The sequence below is a fragment of the Lipotes vexillifer genome, unplaced genomic scaffold, assembly GCF_000442215.2.
Source record: "Lipotes vexillifer unplaced genomic scaffold, Lipotes_vexillifer_v1.1 scaffold240, whole genome shotgun sequence".
Classification (NCBI taxonomy): Eukaryota; Metazoa; Chordata; class Mammalia; order Artiodactyla; family Lipotidae; genus Lipotes; species Lipotes vexillifer.
The window spans coordinates 195622-212259 of record NW_006797481.1 but is presented as its reverse complement, the minus strand read 5'-3'; the positions used below and the strand labels follow the sequence as shown (position 1 = coordinate 212259).

General features: G+C 40.8%; 1 protein-coding gene across 2 annotated transcripts in view; it reads left to right on the top strand.

Annotated features, from left to right (window-relative positions):
* Nucleotides 1-4313: 4313 nt before the first annotated feature.
* Nucleotides 4314-16638, top strand: part of PLEKHA1 (pleckstrin homology domain containing A1) — a 57418-nt gene continuing 45093 nt past the window's right edge. The window contains exon 1 of one of the 2 annotated variants that reach the window (XM_007469545.1): nucleotides 4314-4430. The gene's annotated coding sequence lies outside the window, so the exon portion shown is untranslated. The other variant, XM_007469546.1, reaches the window with a different exon arrangement.

The following is a 16638-nucleotide window of genomic DNA, read 5'->3' as shown; positions in this document are numbered from 1 at the left end:
GTGGAAGCTGTCACCTCTGCTTCCCTTCCCCTGGGGGTCACAGCACGGCACACGTCAGCCTTCCCGAACACTTGAGGCACTGGTTCTTGTCGAACGTAAACAAACACTTCTGACAAACGGCAAGATGGATGAGAGAAACCACTGGCCTCCGACTTGCGGAGGAGCTTGGCTAGCACTAGACAGGTGAGTTGCCGGGGTCTGAGGAGGAATTCCCAGAGCCCAAGACGGAGTCATGCCCAGATCCTCCCCCAGCTTTGTCTGGAAAGAGCCCTTCACCCTCATGAATGTTCCCACTTCAGTATATGGCAATTAGCTACCCGGCTGTGGCCCTGGACACGCACCTTGGCTTCAGAAAATCTTCCTTTTCGAGTTTTCTCGCCACACTGGAGCAAGAATCCACGTGCTTGGAAGATACAGGCATTGTGTGCTCCACAATTTTAGGGCTTCCCAGAATCCCAGACCTGCCACATGTAGTCAGGATAATTAATGTATGACCTAACTGGGGTGTCTGATGGGGCTGGAACCTCACCAGACCCCAGAGATCACGTGGGTTGCTGGGGACCTTTAGGGGTCTTGTGGTGTCAGGCGATATTCAGTGCCAGGTTCCCTTTTTTGTTGCCTGTTCGTCCTAAGGCAGGAAAGTGCACCTAGGGCAGGTGGTCCTGTTCTCTAAAGGTCTTGGAGGCAATCATCTCCCCTGACCCTCGATTTTTTTTCCTCCGTGAGCCTGGAATTCGAGATTGGTTGCTGACCTGTTTGGAAATCCTGCTCTGGTACCTCAGTAAGCATGGCATATGGACGGTCCCTCAGAGCTCCTCCCTGAAGGAGGATTGTGTTCCAGCCCTGGAACACGAGAATTAGCTCCAGAAGGAGAATCAGAACCTGATCTGTATTCTGGGCAGGTCACCTAATCCCACCCCATCCTGGGTGATGACTGAGAATCACCCTTCCTATGGCTTGGCTAAGGGTACAAGGGAGGGCCACTCTTCTGACTCCTTAACCTCAGAAGCAACCCCACCGACTCCCTTCCCAGGGTGTGAGTTTCATTTTTACACTGAAAAATAGGAAAGAGCTGTCTTTAACTCTCTGTTCCCCAGTTTCTGGAGGGAATAAGAAAGGAAGAAATCTGGGTTCAGAGAATGTTTGATTCATGTTTGATTCTTGTTCTCTCTGCGTCCTGACTTCTAGTAAAAACAGGAGTTTTACTGCTGGAGTTGCTTCTTCTGTTGACTTCTGATTCTGACTCTGTTCATAAAGGGGGCTGGTGGCATCCATCATTCAACAAATATTTCTGTTCTAGGCACTGAGGATACAAAACAGATAAAATCCCTGTGGGTGTGGACGTTACGTTCTAGTGCGACACGCAGAAAATAAACCAGATAAATAAGTAAAATATATGATGTGTGGGAACGTGATCATTGCTAAGGAGAAGAAAGTAAAGCAGAAAAAGTAGAGCAGGGAAGGATCTAGGAAGTGCCTGTGAGGGGAGGGAAAGTCAAGTGCTCAGTCCCTTTCTGTGACTTTGGATCATTCTCCTGATTTCACTGTTCTAATTTGTGTTGTCAAAGAGGATAATGCCTGTCTGGAGGATCCAGGGCCCAGCATGTAAGCATACAGAAGGGGCTCAATAAATATTTTTGCTGGAAACATACAAGTGCTTTGCACATGCAAGGCAGGATGATGATGATGACAAGGATGTTTGAAAGGTAAACTGCAGATTCTTGAATTCAGAGTCCTCTCCTTTTTCTTCAGATGACAAGTATCCATGGAATATTCCAGCATTCCTCAATGCCGTCTGTGGGTCCTGAACGTTCTTGGTTTGCTCCCAGACTGTAATTTCAATAAGGGAATATTCCACATACTTTTTTTTTTGTTAAATAACACTGAAAGTACTGTTATGTAATAAACGTCTCCATCCAAAAAAAGACCAGAGGAAAAGCAGAGAGTGTTTTTTTGTTTTGTTCTGTTTGTTTTTTCTTTTTTCTGTTTCTGTTTATTTGTTTGTTTTTCTCATTGTGTTCCTTGGCTGATCCAGAGCCTTCCACACAGAGGGATGCTAAAAGGTTCTGGTTACACTGCAACCTCAAAGTAGCCCTTACCTTGGTGTGTGTCCTTGGGCAACTTGAGTCACTTCTCTGGCTTTCCTCATTGTCTGTAAATGTGACTGTCAATATCGGAACACCCTTTGGGGCTTGTTAGGCAAAAAGAGCAAAGGAATAATTGAAAACCATTCAGTCAGTAATGTCTAATGATAATAACCCTCAGGAGAAAGATTCCCTCTGGGTCCCATCTGGAGGGAGTGAGAGCTCTCTGCTTCAGTGGTCTGATCTCTGAGCTAGGGTTTTCAGATCAAACACAAGACATTAAGGTTGAATTTGAATTTCAGATAAACAAGGAATCTTTTTTTTAAGTTTAAATATGTCCCAAATATCCCATCTAGAATCTTCTAGGATTCGGGAGCTGGAGACCCTTCTAGACCCCCTAGCCAGGGACAACAAGCTCAAATATCCAGAGAGACCAGGCAGGTGACACCTGGGTTTTTATGTGAAATCTCCCTATTTTTAACTGTTAGCTACACATTCAGTTAAAAATAAAACCCACTGTGTGGACAAAAGGAAACAGCTCTGGCCAGTTTATAAACTATGATGAGGCCAAATCCTTTCAAGCATTGTAAAGATGAGGAAATGAGGCCTCGGGAAGACAGTTGTCAGCAGGGCTACACAGCTAAGGTTTCTCAAAAGATAACAGAACAATCATCCTGGAAATGTTGAAGACAAGCAGTCTGAAAGAACCAGGGCGGGAGCATTCCACGCAGGCTGGAGAGCGGTTTTCCCCTCTATCAGCTTATCAGACTCTGAGAACATTCTGTAAGGTGAGCTGAGCGGGTTGAGGTCACTGAGCATCAGAAAGGTAAAGTGTCACCCTCTGCCTAAGGTCACAAAGGTAAGTGTCCACAGGTAAGTCTAGGGCTGTTTTTCACTCCACCTCTGATTGTGATGAGATAATATCTAAGCTTCCTTTAGAATCCTAATAGAGGCAAACTCCAAATCCGATTCTCTACCTCATAAACAGAAGTGAGTCAGGAGGCCAGGCTGAGTGCTGAGACTTTTGACACAGTTCACAAATAAAGAAGGGGTTAAGTAGTCAAGGTTCCAGCCATGTCGCCAGGCTCGTAGGCATTTACCTTGTGTTTTCTGTCCTAGCAGTTGTACACGTACAGCCTGTGCTACTGCTGGACATTGATTTGTCTCCTGTACATCTTCGCATAGGAAGGATGTTCTGAAAGGTGTTCCTAAAGATTTTGATGGAGAAGGAAAGGAAGGACACAAACGGAACAAATATTCATTGCGAGCCTAGCGTGTGCCATGCACCGTCAAAGCCGTGGCATATAGTCCTTTCCCAGCTCTTTGCGTATCTGAATGATTCTTTTTTTCAGGTTTCAGCTCAGAGATCACTTCGTCAGACTGCCTTCCCTGTCCACCCTCTCTAAAGAGCCCCTCCTCCCCCACTATCTCTTTAACTTGCTTAGTTTCTCCATTGCATTAAAATCTGTATTTATCTTGCTAGTTTAAGGACTAGCTCCCGCTACAGACTGCAGACTCCATGAGGTCAGGACGGCATCTATCTTGTTCTCAAGTGTGTGTCTAACTAATGCCTCTTAGGGGATTTGGCATGGTACGTGCTCAACAAACAGGTTAAATATTTACGAATAAATATTTATGATAATACATATTAATGTTCCAGCCTTTCGACTAATCGAATATCGACTAATCGAATAAGGACTAATCGAATTTCGACTAATCATTCTTTAAGTTTCTCTAAGCCTCGTGTCCTATTAAGTAGGAGGTGCAGATACAGTTCTAGGGAGCGAGAAATTGTTAGAATTGGCGCGAAGAGCTGTAAAGCGTTTTTCCCCAGGTCACACAGCGCTGCCTGTGAATTTATACTTCCTGGACTGATTATGGGACAGCTTGCAAACAAATTATCTGCAAACGAATGAAGCCTATTTTTAAAGATCCCTGTGCCTGGAAGTTCTAGGCGGTGACACAAGAGAATCCTGAGTTCCGACCCCGAGCCAAGCCCCGTGGTCCTCGAAAACTACGAACCCCAGGATGCACCGCAGTGCAAGGGCCCAGCGCTCCGCGCGCGGTCCTCCCCAACGCGCCCCAGGTCGCCGCCCCTGAACCAGGAAGACGCCCCCTAACCCGGCCCGCCACGCCTCCAGGGCCCGCGCGGGGCCTGCCGGGACTTGTAGTCTCCTCGGGCTGGGAGTGCCCGCCCTGGAATCTCTGCCGCCGTCTGGGGGCTGAGGTAGCGCGGGCACGCGTGCGCAGTGCGCGGGCGGGCCGTCGTGGGCGCCGCTCCCGGCAGCTCGGTGCCTGTGGGACCAGGGGCCGCGGCGGCGCCGGTGCTCCCGAGCGAGGGCCGCCGTGAAGTTCGGCGTGAGGAGCGCGGCCGCGCCGGGGCGGGGTGAGCAGGGCCGGGCTCCGGGAGCGCGGCGCCGGCTGAAGCGAGCTGGGAGGCTCGAGGGACCGGCGGGCGCTGGTAAGTGCGGGCCCGCGGGCGGTGGGGGGCGCGGGGACCCGGGCTGCGCCCCGAGGCCTCTATCCCGGCCGGTCGGCCCGCGCGGCTGCACCTGGTAGAGGCCGCGGGGCCGGCTCACCTGCGCGCGCCGAGTTCTGGGCGGCGGGAGGGGGCGGCGGCGGCGTCTTCCCGCGGCTCTTTCCTTTATTGTTTTCCTGACCTCGGCCCTCGGCGGCGTTCGGCCGAGGAGGGTGGGGAGCCCGGCGTCGGTCGCTGTCGCCGAGGAGCCGTGCGGTGGCTCTGCTAAAAAGTACCGTCGCGCCCTCCTCCCGGACGCCCGGCCGGCCAGCTGTCGGGGGATTCCCGGCGGGCGACGCCTGTCGAATGGCTAGACTTAAGGGCTGAGCTCACGGGGGCTCAGCTGCCTAGGGCATCGTCTTGTATTATGTTAATGCGCTTTCACTTTAGGACTCGCCGAGTCAGAAGTCGACTCCGCCCTGTGCCCTAGCATCCTGCAGTATTAGTGCTTTACCCTAGCACTTTAATGGTGCAGTGACCAGTGCGAAAGTTGGAAGTGACTTGTCCAGGGTCACGCAAGTAGGACCAAGGAGGCGACCAGAACCCAGGTCTTTAAGCTTAGAGGCCAGCTGCCAGTCTCACCGCTTTGGGACCGCCTTGAGTGGTTTGTGGTTTATTTCAAATTCTTTCTATTGACCCTCCTGGATAGACCATCAGAGGGGAAAGTGTTGTCATAATGAAAGTCGTGTTTTCTGCCTTTGGTAGAATTCTAGTTAATGTTGTGCCCAACAGCAGAGCATCTGCGCCCGGCTGGGCACCTACATAATGAAACTCGATCGCTCTGTTGGGGGCAGGTCCTAGAGGAGGTTATAGGAGATACAGTCAGGCAATTTGGGCCCTTTTTCCCCCTCCGATTTCACCTTCCAGTCCTGTAATGCTTGTTTTCTTACTTTATGATTGATCGTTGTTGGTTTTGATAAGATTTTCTTTGCTTTAACGGAGTCGTTGCCGTTTGTCAATTCGTTTTTTTAACTAGAAAATCTTATTTCCTGTGTGCTTAACGACTGGAACCAATAGCGCACTATGCGGTTTATACCATAGTCTTTTATCTGAGAACTACTGATCTGCCTGCTTTATTTCCCCCCAGGCACTCAGCTTACACACTTTCTATGTTAGTTTAAAGCCATTGAAACTCTACAGCAAAATTGGGGTAAGCTTTATATGATTCAGAGAAAAACTTGAAAAAATCATTTTGTAAAACTAAATGTTTTTTTCACAGAAGAACTTGAAGAATTGTTATTTAAAAAATAGTAAGATTCATTCTGACTAAAAAGCCTATTGCTTTTCATACTCAAATTTTCATAGTAGCACATTTGTGGCAAAAGATATTTCCCCAAGTAGAGTTAGTTTAAATCCTTAACTTGGCCATATCTTCCCAGGGGAAATGACATTTTAGAATATTTATGTATTTAAACAAGAGTAGTTAAGCTTAGCAGAATTTGAGTTAATAGTTAATTTACTTTATAGCACTGTAAACCCTACAGTGTATCCATTGACAGGATTCTCTTGAAGAGTGTACCTGTATCGAAGGATATGGCCATGCATTTGTCATTTGTGGTAAGCAGAGGATAACTTCGTGGCATTAAGGAGATGTGATTTATATGTATTGAAACTGCTTCATACCTCATTTTATCTTGTTAATTAGTATTTTTATTATTGCTTTTGAGAAAGGGGTGAAGTGGCAGGTTTGTATCCCCCTCCCCCTTAGTTTTAGCAATGTAGCAAAATAGGAAAGAGGTGGTGTGTAAATGTGAGTTTGTCATAGACTAGGAGAGACAGTAAAACAGGATAAGTATACAATTGTTAGGAAACTGCCATGAGTTCATAAGCCGGAAGGACCGTTTTAGAATTGTTTAAGGACATTAAGAATAGCATAGAGTTATTTTCTTTAAAAAGTCACTGTGGGCAATACTCACATGTTGGTTGTTAATATGTAGGTTGTGATATTGAAGAGCCCTAGGAGAATAACTTGGGAAAAGTGTAAACATTTTATCTTTTTATAGGGCTTTTTCTCAAAAAACATTTAATGCAGCTTAAAAAAAAAAGACTTTTATTTAAGCCTGGAAGTTCTTACATTCCTACTGCAAAACCCACAGTTACTTCTACTGATGATAATTTGTAAACCAGAATGAAATCCATGAAGTAATTTATTAGCATAATTTAAGTCGGGCTTTGACATTGATGTACCGTTTGATGTTAAATAATTGTTCTTGTTTAAATAACTGTCATTTAAGAACGAGGAAGATAGTTTCTGAATAAAATGTAGTAATTATTCAGATGTGACAGTAGTTACTCACACTCTGCCTTTATTAGACAGAACATTTCAAGTTCTATAGCAGTAACTGCCTCAGCTTTATTACTTTTTCACATGCTTGAGCATTTTACTTTTGATAATATTAAAATTTGATTTTAAATTTCAAGGTGATTCTCTCATTTAGATCTGCAGTGATACAATAAAATGGCTTTATTAGGAGATAAATATTACCATTTAGTTTTAATTCTTTTGGCCATTTGTAAGTACCTAGCATTTGGAAATTTATTGACTGGTATCAGAAAAGAGTTCCTAGGGTAGAAACTTTCTGTTGCTTTAGATGCTTGTCTGCAATGCTTAATTATTTTTAGAAACAAACGTGTGGATTTTTTTTTAATTTAAAAATAAATATTGCTGGTATTTGTTGTGGCAATAGGATTTTGTTATGCTTAATGAGTGACATTAAACCATTGAACTCTGAGTGATATTTTTTCCCAGTAGTTGCTGTATGATAAAGAACACGTGAGTTTGTAATTCCTAGAAGATATTTAAGCAGACACGTGCTTGCTGTTTATTTTGGTAAGCCTTTGATTAGTTGAATTGCTTTGATTCAGGAAGATGGTATTTTGAGGATTTTAAATCATAAACATTCTTTGCACGGGAATTTCTGTTGAATGTAAAAGAAAAATCAAAGTCATTTAGGATATTATTTTAATACTTAAGTCTTTAGAGTCTTAAAAATATTGAAGTCTTAAATATTTTTTCCTACATGGAGCCCTTATCAGACTTATCAGTCTGATAATTTTATTCTTCAGAAAGTTGTGGTTTTACTCCTTTGGGTAGCCTAGCCTTTAATAGTTTAACCCTTGAAATCTGGATTCTGGATTCAGTTTCACCTCTTCTTGAAGAAAGGACAATCACAGGCACTTAGAATTGGAAGTGGTCTCAGAGGACTTCTAATGTAGCATCTTGCTGGGTACAGTAAATCCCCCATGGGAATTTCCACATCAGGTGTTCCTGTCATTACTGAGGGCAGTAATGCTGTTCCATATGTCGTCAGGTTATTGAGCAGTCTGAGCTTAGTGAGAACAAATTTAAGACAGTTACATTTTTCAACATTGACTGCTTTCAACTATGCTTTGTTGGATCTTCCCTCTCCCTGCTTCCTCATGATTTCATGGGCAAATGGTAGCTTTTCTATCATTTACAGCTATTAAAAGCTCCAGTCTAATCTATTTCAGTTTAAACCTTCAATCTCCTGTTAAAGCTCCACTCCTCCTTTAACCCAGTATCTGGCCACTTATTCCCTGAAGCACTTGGAGTGGGGAGGGATTGTGATATGCTCCCTGGATACCTCCTTCTTTTCCCTCTTTGTGGATGCATTTGAATAGAGACTAGTTAGAAGAAAAATGAAAAAAGGCAACTCTTTCTTACCTGGTGTTATTAAAGCCTTTTCTTGATTAACAGTGGCGAGCCATTAATGTCTAGTGGTAGGCTTCCAAACTGGAATTTTTGGTGAGATCTTGCAGGGAGAGTCCCCACTGCGCAGTCCCTGGATATGAAATTTGCTGTGGGTAAACCTTTACCAATCTACACTCCCTCCTCCTCGTTTCTGTCCTCTCAGTCTACTTGCTGGTTCTTATGAGTGTTTGGGGGTAAGGTGGGTTTCTCTCTGCAGCCAGATTTTTTGATAACAGCAAGACAGCTCAAGTCCAGCTACCTTCTGTAATTTACACTTAATACACTGGAAACTTACTTCCTTTTGATGTCAGATGGTGGCCTGCAGCCTGCTTAAGTCTGCTCCCTTTCTGTGCCCAGCAGTTTCTCATCAATTCTCTTTGTCCCCCTGCTCAAATAGGCACAGGGTCAGTCACTCACTCAGTCTACTTCATAAGCAGACATTGAACTGGAGAAAGAGCTGACAATTTGTCCTTCTTGTAGGCACTTCTGATCTTGGTGAATGCTTCTCTTGGGGCCCCCTACCACTGCTTTTGGGTGACCATCACCTTCCTTCTCCCTGAACACTTGGAATACTTGTGTTTTTCCCTCTCTTCTGTCAGCTGCTCATGTAGAGTGGAATGACGGTAAGACGTTGGTTAGAGTACCATAGCCCTGAGGTGTGTGTGGGGTGTCAGGGCCAGACTCCACAGGTATTTGATCCTTAATGTCTGTATATCTTAAGCTTTGTGTTTGTCGACAGTTTGGGGACAAGAGTAGTCTCATTCAGCATCTAATCAGGACTTCAGTAGTGAAGTCCTGTGGGCCTAATGAAGTCTCACTGTGCAGAATTCAATTTTTCTTTTTCTTTTCTTTCTCTCTTTTTGATTTGTTTTAATTTTTTTTGACTTGCTTCATGGTTCCTGACTGATGAAGTGTTGACTGTGTGTGTTAATTTATGAATGTTTGTATGATCTAACTACGCCCTTAGAGCACAAGTAAAGCTGAAGGATAGATTTCGTAGAGGTTTTAATTACACAGTTTTATCTGTTCTTACCTCATACTAGCTTTACTGAAAGTATAAATCCAAACAGAAATATACTATCGAACCTTTTTCCTTCCATCATCTAAGCAAACCAGTCGATTAAATCGTTTGCTAAATGATTTCTCATCAGATGAGGCAAAAGTGGCTTTCTGTCTGGAGACTTAAACATTTATATTTGATGCAATAATTATGGGTTCCTTAATTTTTCATTCAACAAATTGTTACTGAGTCCCTTCCATGTTCCAGCCACTGTTTTAGGCATTGGAGAAACAATAGTAAATAGAAAAAAAGTCCCTGCTCTCATGGAGCCTACATTCCAGTGTGGGGAAACAGACAAGAAATAAGTAAATGATATTGTTTGTTAGCAATAAATACTAAGGAGAAAAATGAAGTGGGGAAGGGAGATGGGAAGTGGCAGGACAGTTTGGAGCATTTGCAGTTTTAGATGGGGCGTCAAGAAGGCTTCCCTGAGAAAGTGACATTTGAGTTAAAAGGCTCCGAGTGGGGAGCTTGTCTAGTGTAGTAGGCCTCAGTGACTAGATGAGTAATCAAGCAGGGGAACTGGGACAGGTTGGGATGGGGGGTAGGTGAAGCCTGTATGTCTTTGTAAGAGCTTTGGTTTTTACTTTGAATGAGATGGGATTGCATTAAAACAGTGGTTCTTAACCTTGGCTGAACATGGGAATTATTGGGGGAGCTTTAAAAATGTACTGATGCTTAGATCCCATCTCCAGAGTTTCTGATTTAATTGGTCTGGATGCTCTAATCTAGGCATCAGGATTTTCAAAAAAACTCCCAGGTAATTTTAATAAGCAGCCAAAGTTGAAGAGATTTGAGCAGAGTGACATTTTATAGTACTGAAGAGCATGGGATTTAGAGCCAGATTCCCCTGGTTTGGATCCTGGCTCTGCCACTTCCTAATCATGTGACCTTGTACAAGTTATTTTTAAAATCTTCTGTGCTTTGGTTTTCTCATCTGTAGAATTGTTATAAGGATTAAATTAATTTTAAATATTTGCTTGGCAAATATTGAATAAACACTCGAACATATGTTTTAATGAGATCATTCTGACAGCTGTATTGAAAATGGAGAGAAGGGGGCAGGGAAGCCCTTGCAGTAATCCAGCTAAGAGGTGATGGTGGCTTGGACCAGAGTGGCAGCAATGCAAACGGTGGGATTCTGGATATACTTAGAAGATGGAGCCAGTAGGATTTGCTTATGGACTGGACATGGAATGAGAGAAAGAAGTCTTGATCAAGTGCGACTCCAAATTTTGCCTGAACAGCTGGAAGGAGGGAGTGACTTTACTGAGATGGGAAGGACAGAGGGGAACAGATTGCTGAGGGGGTATATCTGGGCTCAGTTTGCTAAGTGAGAGGCCTGTTAGGTAAGTAAGTAGATCCATAGAGTTGGCAGTTGTATACATGAGTCTGGAGTCCAGCAGAGTGTCCAGGGCTGGAGATAGCAGTATTTAGACCTATGTGAATAAGTGAGCTCACCAAGAGATTGAGTGTAAATAGAGAAGAGGTCCGTGGACCATCCCCTGGGACACTACAACATTCAGAGGTCTGGGAGAGGAAATGTTTTTTAAGGTTTCTGATGTGCTCTGGAATGAAAGACAATTATAATTCTTTTTTTTTTTAACAGCTTGGTTGAGGAATAATTCAAAGTGTGCAATTCAATGGTTTTTAATATATTTGCAGAACTGTGCAACTGTTATCACAGTCAGTTTTAGAGTATTTTTATCACCTTAAAGAGAAACCCTGTACCCTCCCATCTCTAGGCAACTCTTCATTCCTTCCCATCCCCCATACTCCTAGGCAACTACTAATCTACTTTCTGTCTTCATAGATTTGCTCATTCTGGATATTTCAGATCAGTGGAATCATATAATGTGTGGTCTATTTAGAGAGAAGTGATATCCGTTAGTCCCTGGCTTCTAGATTCATTAGATGCTAAATCATTTGGTAAAGGTGGGGACTATAAGATCTCACCACTGTAAAGATACGTATACGTACATTTTGCTCTTTGTAATTGGTAAGAACACTGGGGTGAAATTTTGAGACTGAATATTCTGTTCCCTAACAACCTGTTTTCTAGTGGTATTCGTATTCATTGAAGACTCTTGCTTAAATCAGTGATTATATTGGAATTGCAAAGTGGTGATTTTCTATTACTGTCATATTTTCAAAGATCATGAGTTCATACTAACTCTAATTCAGATGCATTGTATAGTATTTTTCCTTTTGTATTTGTACGTTTTTTCTCTTACTGTGAAGATCTAGGTTCCTAATAACAAAATTTGTTTTATTTTACTTTAAATATAATCATAGCATCAGTATGTTTACATTGTCCTGTGATGCACCTGAAGTACTATCGTTTACATAAGATTGTTTCAGAATTACAGTAGCAAGTAGGATTGCTGGTCCTAGGGTACATGCACATGTTAAATAGTGCCACATTCATCTCAGTAGGGTCATACCATTCTGCATTCCCACCAGCAATATAAGAGAGTTACTGTTTTCTCACAGCCTTACTAGTATTGTAGGTTGTCAGATTTTTGAATTTTTGCCAGTCTCATAGATGAGAAATGGTATCTCTGTGTAGTATAGACTTTTTCTGAACTTTTCTTATGAAACAAAGTTCTTATTAACCTTTCTTTCTGTAATGAAGAATTGTGAACTTCCACAGAAGTAGACAGGATTGTATAACTACAGTACCCATCATCTAGCCCCGACAACTGCCCACCCAGGCCATCCCTCCTTCATCCAGCCCTCCTTCCAGAGTATTCAGATAATGTTTTGTCTCTGTATGAATAAATATCTCTAAATGATGTGGATTCATTTTCTTAGTAACATAACCACAATACCATCACCACACTGAAAAAAATGTTTCCTTAATATCATGAGGCAGTATTCAAATTTCCAATTTCCTTAGATAACTCAGTGTTGTTGTTGTTGACAAGATTTAAATAAGGCCCACATGTTGTGATTATGTCTTTTCAGGTCTTTTAACTTATAAGTTCTTCCTCCAGTTCCTTTCCCCGTGCTCCCTTGGAATTTATTTCTGAAGAAGCCATGTTGTTTGTCCTGAGAAACTAATTATAGTTTGAATTTTGCTATTTGAATCTCTGTGATATAGGTTAGTGTTTTCTTTCTCTGTCTTCTCTATTTCCTATAAATTGGTAGTTAGATCTAGATTCAGGTATTTGTACATTTTTTTTCATAAATGTTTTATAGATGGTATAAATTCCACAAGGAGGCACATGAAGTCTGGTTGCCGTTTTTTGTTTGTGGTGTCAGTAGCAATGCCTACAGTATCGTATGTCATTTTGGGATTTTCTTATCATGAGTGAAGTTGAGCATCTCTTAATATGTTTGAGGGTCATTTTTATGTCTTTTTCTGTAGAATGTCTGTTCATGTCTTTTGCCCACTTTTCTACTGAAGTTTTGATATATTTCCCTTGACATTTTTTGCAGACTCTTTAAATGTTAGGGAGATTAGCCCTTTGTAATATAAGCTGCAAGTATTTTCTACTGGTTTTGACTTGCTGATCAGGATTTGCCATGCAAAATATTTTTTAAAATGTTATTTGTAGTCAAATTTATTTAATGAATTTTTTATTATGCTGGATTTTTAAAACTTTTTGGAGTTTAAATTACATACAATAAACTGTATCCATTTAAAGTTTACAGTTTGATGAGTTTTGACCATATTGTTGCATGCAGTAGGAGTTCCTCTATATTGTAGACTGCTATTCCATTGTATAAACATACTACATTTTATTTATCTTTTCACCTTTTGATGGACATTTGGGTTGTTTCTAGTTTGTAGCTATTATGAACAAAGCTGCTACTAATAGTTGTGAATTAGTCTTTGCATGAATATATGTTTTCATTTCTCTTGAGTAAATACTTAGGAATAGAATGGCTGGTTCATAGGGTAGGTGTATGTTTGGTTTTATTGTCAGAACTTTTCCCATAGTGATTGTACCATCTTACATTCCCATCAACAGTACATAAATTCTGGATGCACCACACCTTTAATAACATTTGGTGTTGTCAATCTGTTTTAATTTTAGCCAGTCTGGTGAGTATATATGGCATCTTTTTAAAAAGAAATTCGGCATTATTGAGGTATAATTTTACATACAATAAATTTTACCTCTTTTAGTGTATAGTTCTATGAGTTTTGACGGATGCATGTAATTATATAAGCTCTACCACAGTCAGGATGTGCAACAGCTATGTTGCCAAAAAAATTTTCTCTCTTGTTCTTTCTCTCTTTTGCTCTTGTTCTCTCTTGTTCTTCTATCGCAAGCCCTAGCAACTCTGATCTGTTTTTTATCACTGTAGTTTTTTTTTTAATTTGTATGCAATATAGCTCACTGTATGTGGTATTTGAGCCTATTTTTGATAAATGCATAGTTGTGTATCCTATTACAATCAAGATACAGAACAGTTCCATCACTCTGTAAATTACGCTTTGAAGTCAGTCCCTCTTACTGATCTGTTCTCTGTCCCTATAGCCTTTTTGTCTGGCTTTTTTCACTTAACAAAATACCCATATTGTGTGTATCAATACTTTGTTCCTTTATCTTGCTAAGTAGTATTCCACTGTATTGGATGTACCACAGTTTCTTCATTTACCAGTTAAAGGACATTTGGTTTGTTTCTGCTTTTTGCCAGTTATGAATAATGTTGTTTTAAATGTTTGCATATAGGTTTTGTATAAACATAAGTTTTCAATTCACTTGGATAAATACCTAGGAGTGGCATTGCTGGGTCATATTGTTAAGGGTATGTTTAACTTTCTAAGAAACTGCCAAACTGTCTTCCCAAGCTACTGTGCCATTTTGCATTCCCACCAGCAATATGCGAGACTCGTTTGTTTCACATCCTTGCCAGTATTTGGTATTGTCAGGGTTTTATTTGTTTGTTTTTGTTTTAGCCATTCTAGTAGGTATGTAGTGTTATCTCACAGTTTTTATTTGTATCATCTTACTGACTAATGATGAGCATCTTTATGTGCTTATTTATTATTTGTATGTCTTCCTTTTTCTTTCTTTTTTATTATTTAAAAAAAACTATGTATATCTTCTTTGTTGACTTGTCTGTTCAAATTTTTTTTGCCTATTTTCCTATTTGGTTGTTTGTCTTACTGAGTTGTAATAATTCCTTGCCTATTTTTGGATATCAGTTACTTGATAGATATAGGTGTACTGAATATTTTCTCCTATTCTGTGGCTCATCTTTTGATTTCTTATTGGTGTCTTTCAAAGAGCAGTTTTTAATTTTGATTAAGTCCATTATATCAGCCATTATATGGTTTAGGCTCTTTGTGTCTTATCTAAGAAATCTTTGTCTACCCCTAAGATCATGAAGACTTTATTCATATGTATATATAAATGTCTTTAAAAAATATATCAGTATATATATGTGTGTGTGTATATTCTTTTTTTCCAGAAGCTTAATTGTACATTAGGTTTCTGATCCATTTCAAGTTAATTGTTTTCCACATGCATAGTTAATTGTTCCAGCACCATTTGTTGAAAGACTGTATTTGGAATTGCTTTGACATCTTTGTTGAAAACCAATTAACAGTATATGTATGGGTCTGTTTCTGGATGCTGTTCTGTTCCATTGATTTATTATATCTTTTCACCAATCCTACACTATCTTTATTGCTGTAGCTCTGCTGTAAGTCTTGAAATCAAGTAATGTCAGTCTGTTCTTTGGGAAATAGATATAGCTTTTCTAGGTTATTTGCATTTCAATATATATAATAGAACCACCTTGTCAGTTTTTATAAAATATCTTGGAATTTTGATTGGGTGTATTGTATCAGTAGTTCATTCCTTTCTGTATCTGGGTAATATTCCATTGTATGTATGTACATGGACGTATGGGTTGTTTACAGTTTTTGGCTATTGTGAATAGTGCTGCTATGGACGTTCACGTATAAGTGTTTGAGTACCTGTTTTCAATTCTTTTGGATATATACCTAGGAGTGGAAATGCTGAGTCATATGGTAATTCTATGTTTAACTTTTGAAGAACTACCAAACTGTTTTACACAGCTGTTGTACCATTTTACATTCCCACCAGCAATGTAGGTGGGTTCCAATTTCTATACATCCTTACCTATACTTATTATTTTCCTCTCTTAATTATATCCATCCAGGTGGGTGTGAAGTGGTATCTCACTGTGGTTTGGGTTTACATTTCCCTAATGACAAATAATATTGGGCAACTTTTTGTGTTCTGGTTGGCCATTTGTTTTATCTTCTTTGAGAGAAATGTCTTTTCAAGTCCTTTGTCCATTTTTTAATTGGGTTTTTTCGTTGTTGAGTTGTAAGAGTTATTTGTATATTCTGGATATTAGACCCTTATTTGCAAATACTTCCTTCCATTCTGTAGGTTGTAGTTTCATTTTCTTGATGTCCTTTGATGCAAAAAAGTTTTTAATTTTTATGAAGTCCAATTTGTCTTATTTTTTCTTTTGTTGTTTGTGCTTTCAGTGTCACATCTAAGAATTCATTGCCAACTCCAAAGCCATGAAGATTTTCCTCTATGTTTTCTTGAAGTTTTATAGTTCTAGCTCTTATTTTTAGATTAATTCATTTTGAGTTATTTTTTGTATATGGTGTAAGATAGTGGTCCAGTTTAATTCTTCAGCACGTGGCTCTCCAGGTGTCCCAGCACCGTTTGTTAAAGAGGCTGTTCTTTCCCTTTTTCATGATGTTGGCGCCGTCGTTTGAAAATCAGTTAGCGATAGATGTATGGGTTTGTCTCTGTGCTCTCAATTCTGTTCCTTTGGCCTGTGTCTTTCCTCATGGCGTACCACACAAGTTGACAGTTTTTACCTGCAGTATGTGTTAGTATAGTGTATTAATTTTCCAAGCTTTGATTACATTTTAGAAATTTTTTAGAACTTTGGGTAAGTTCATTAAAAAATTATCTCCAAGTGCCAGATCTGTAATAACACACACATATAAACTTAATCTATACTTTTGTTTAAAACTTTTGGGGGGACTTTCTTGGTGGTGCAGTGGTTAAGAATCCAACTGTGAATGCAGGGGACATGGGTCCGATCCCTGGTGCGGGAAGATCCCACATTCCGCAGAGCAGCTAAGCCCACTGAGCCACAACTACTGAGCCTGTGCTCTAGAGCCCGCAAGCCACAACTACTGAGCCTGCATGCCACAGCTACTGAATCCCATGCATGTAGAGCCGTGCTCCGCAATGAGAAGCCACCGCAGTGAGAAGCCACCACAGTGAGAAGCCTGCACGCCGCAACGAAG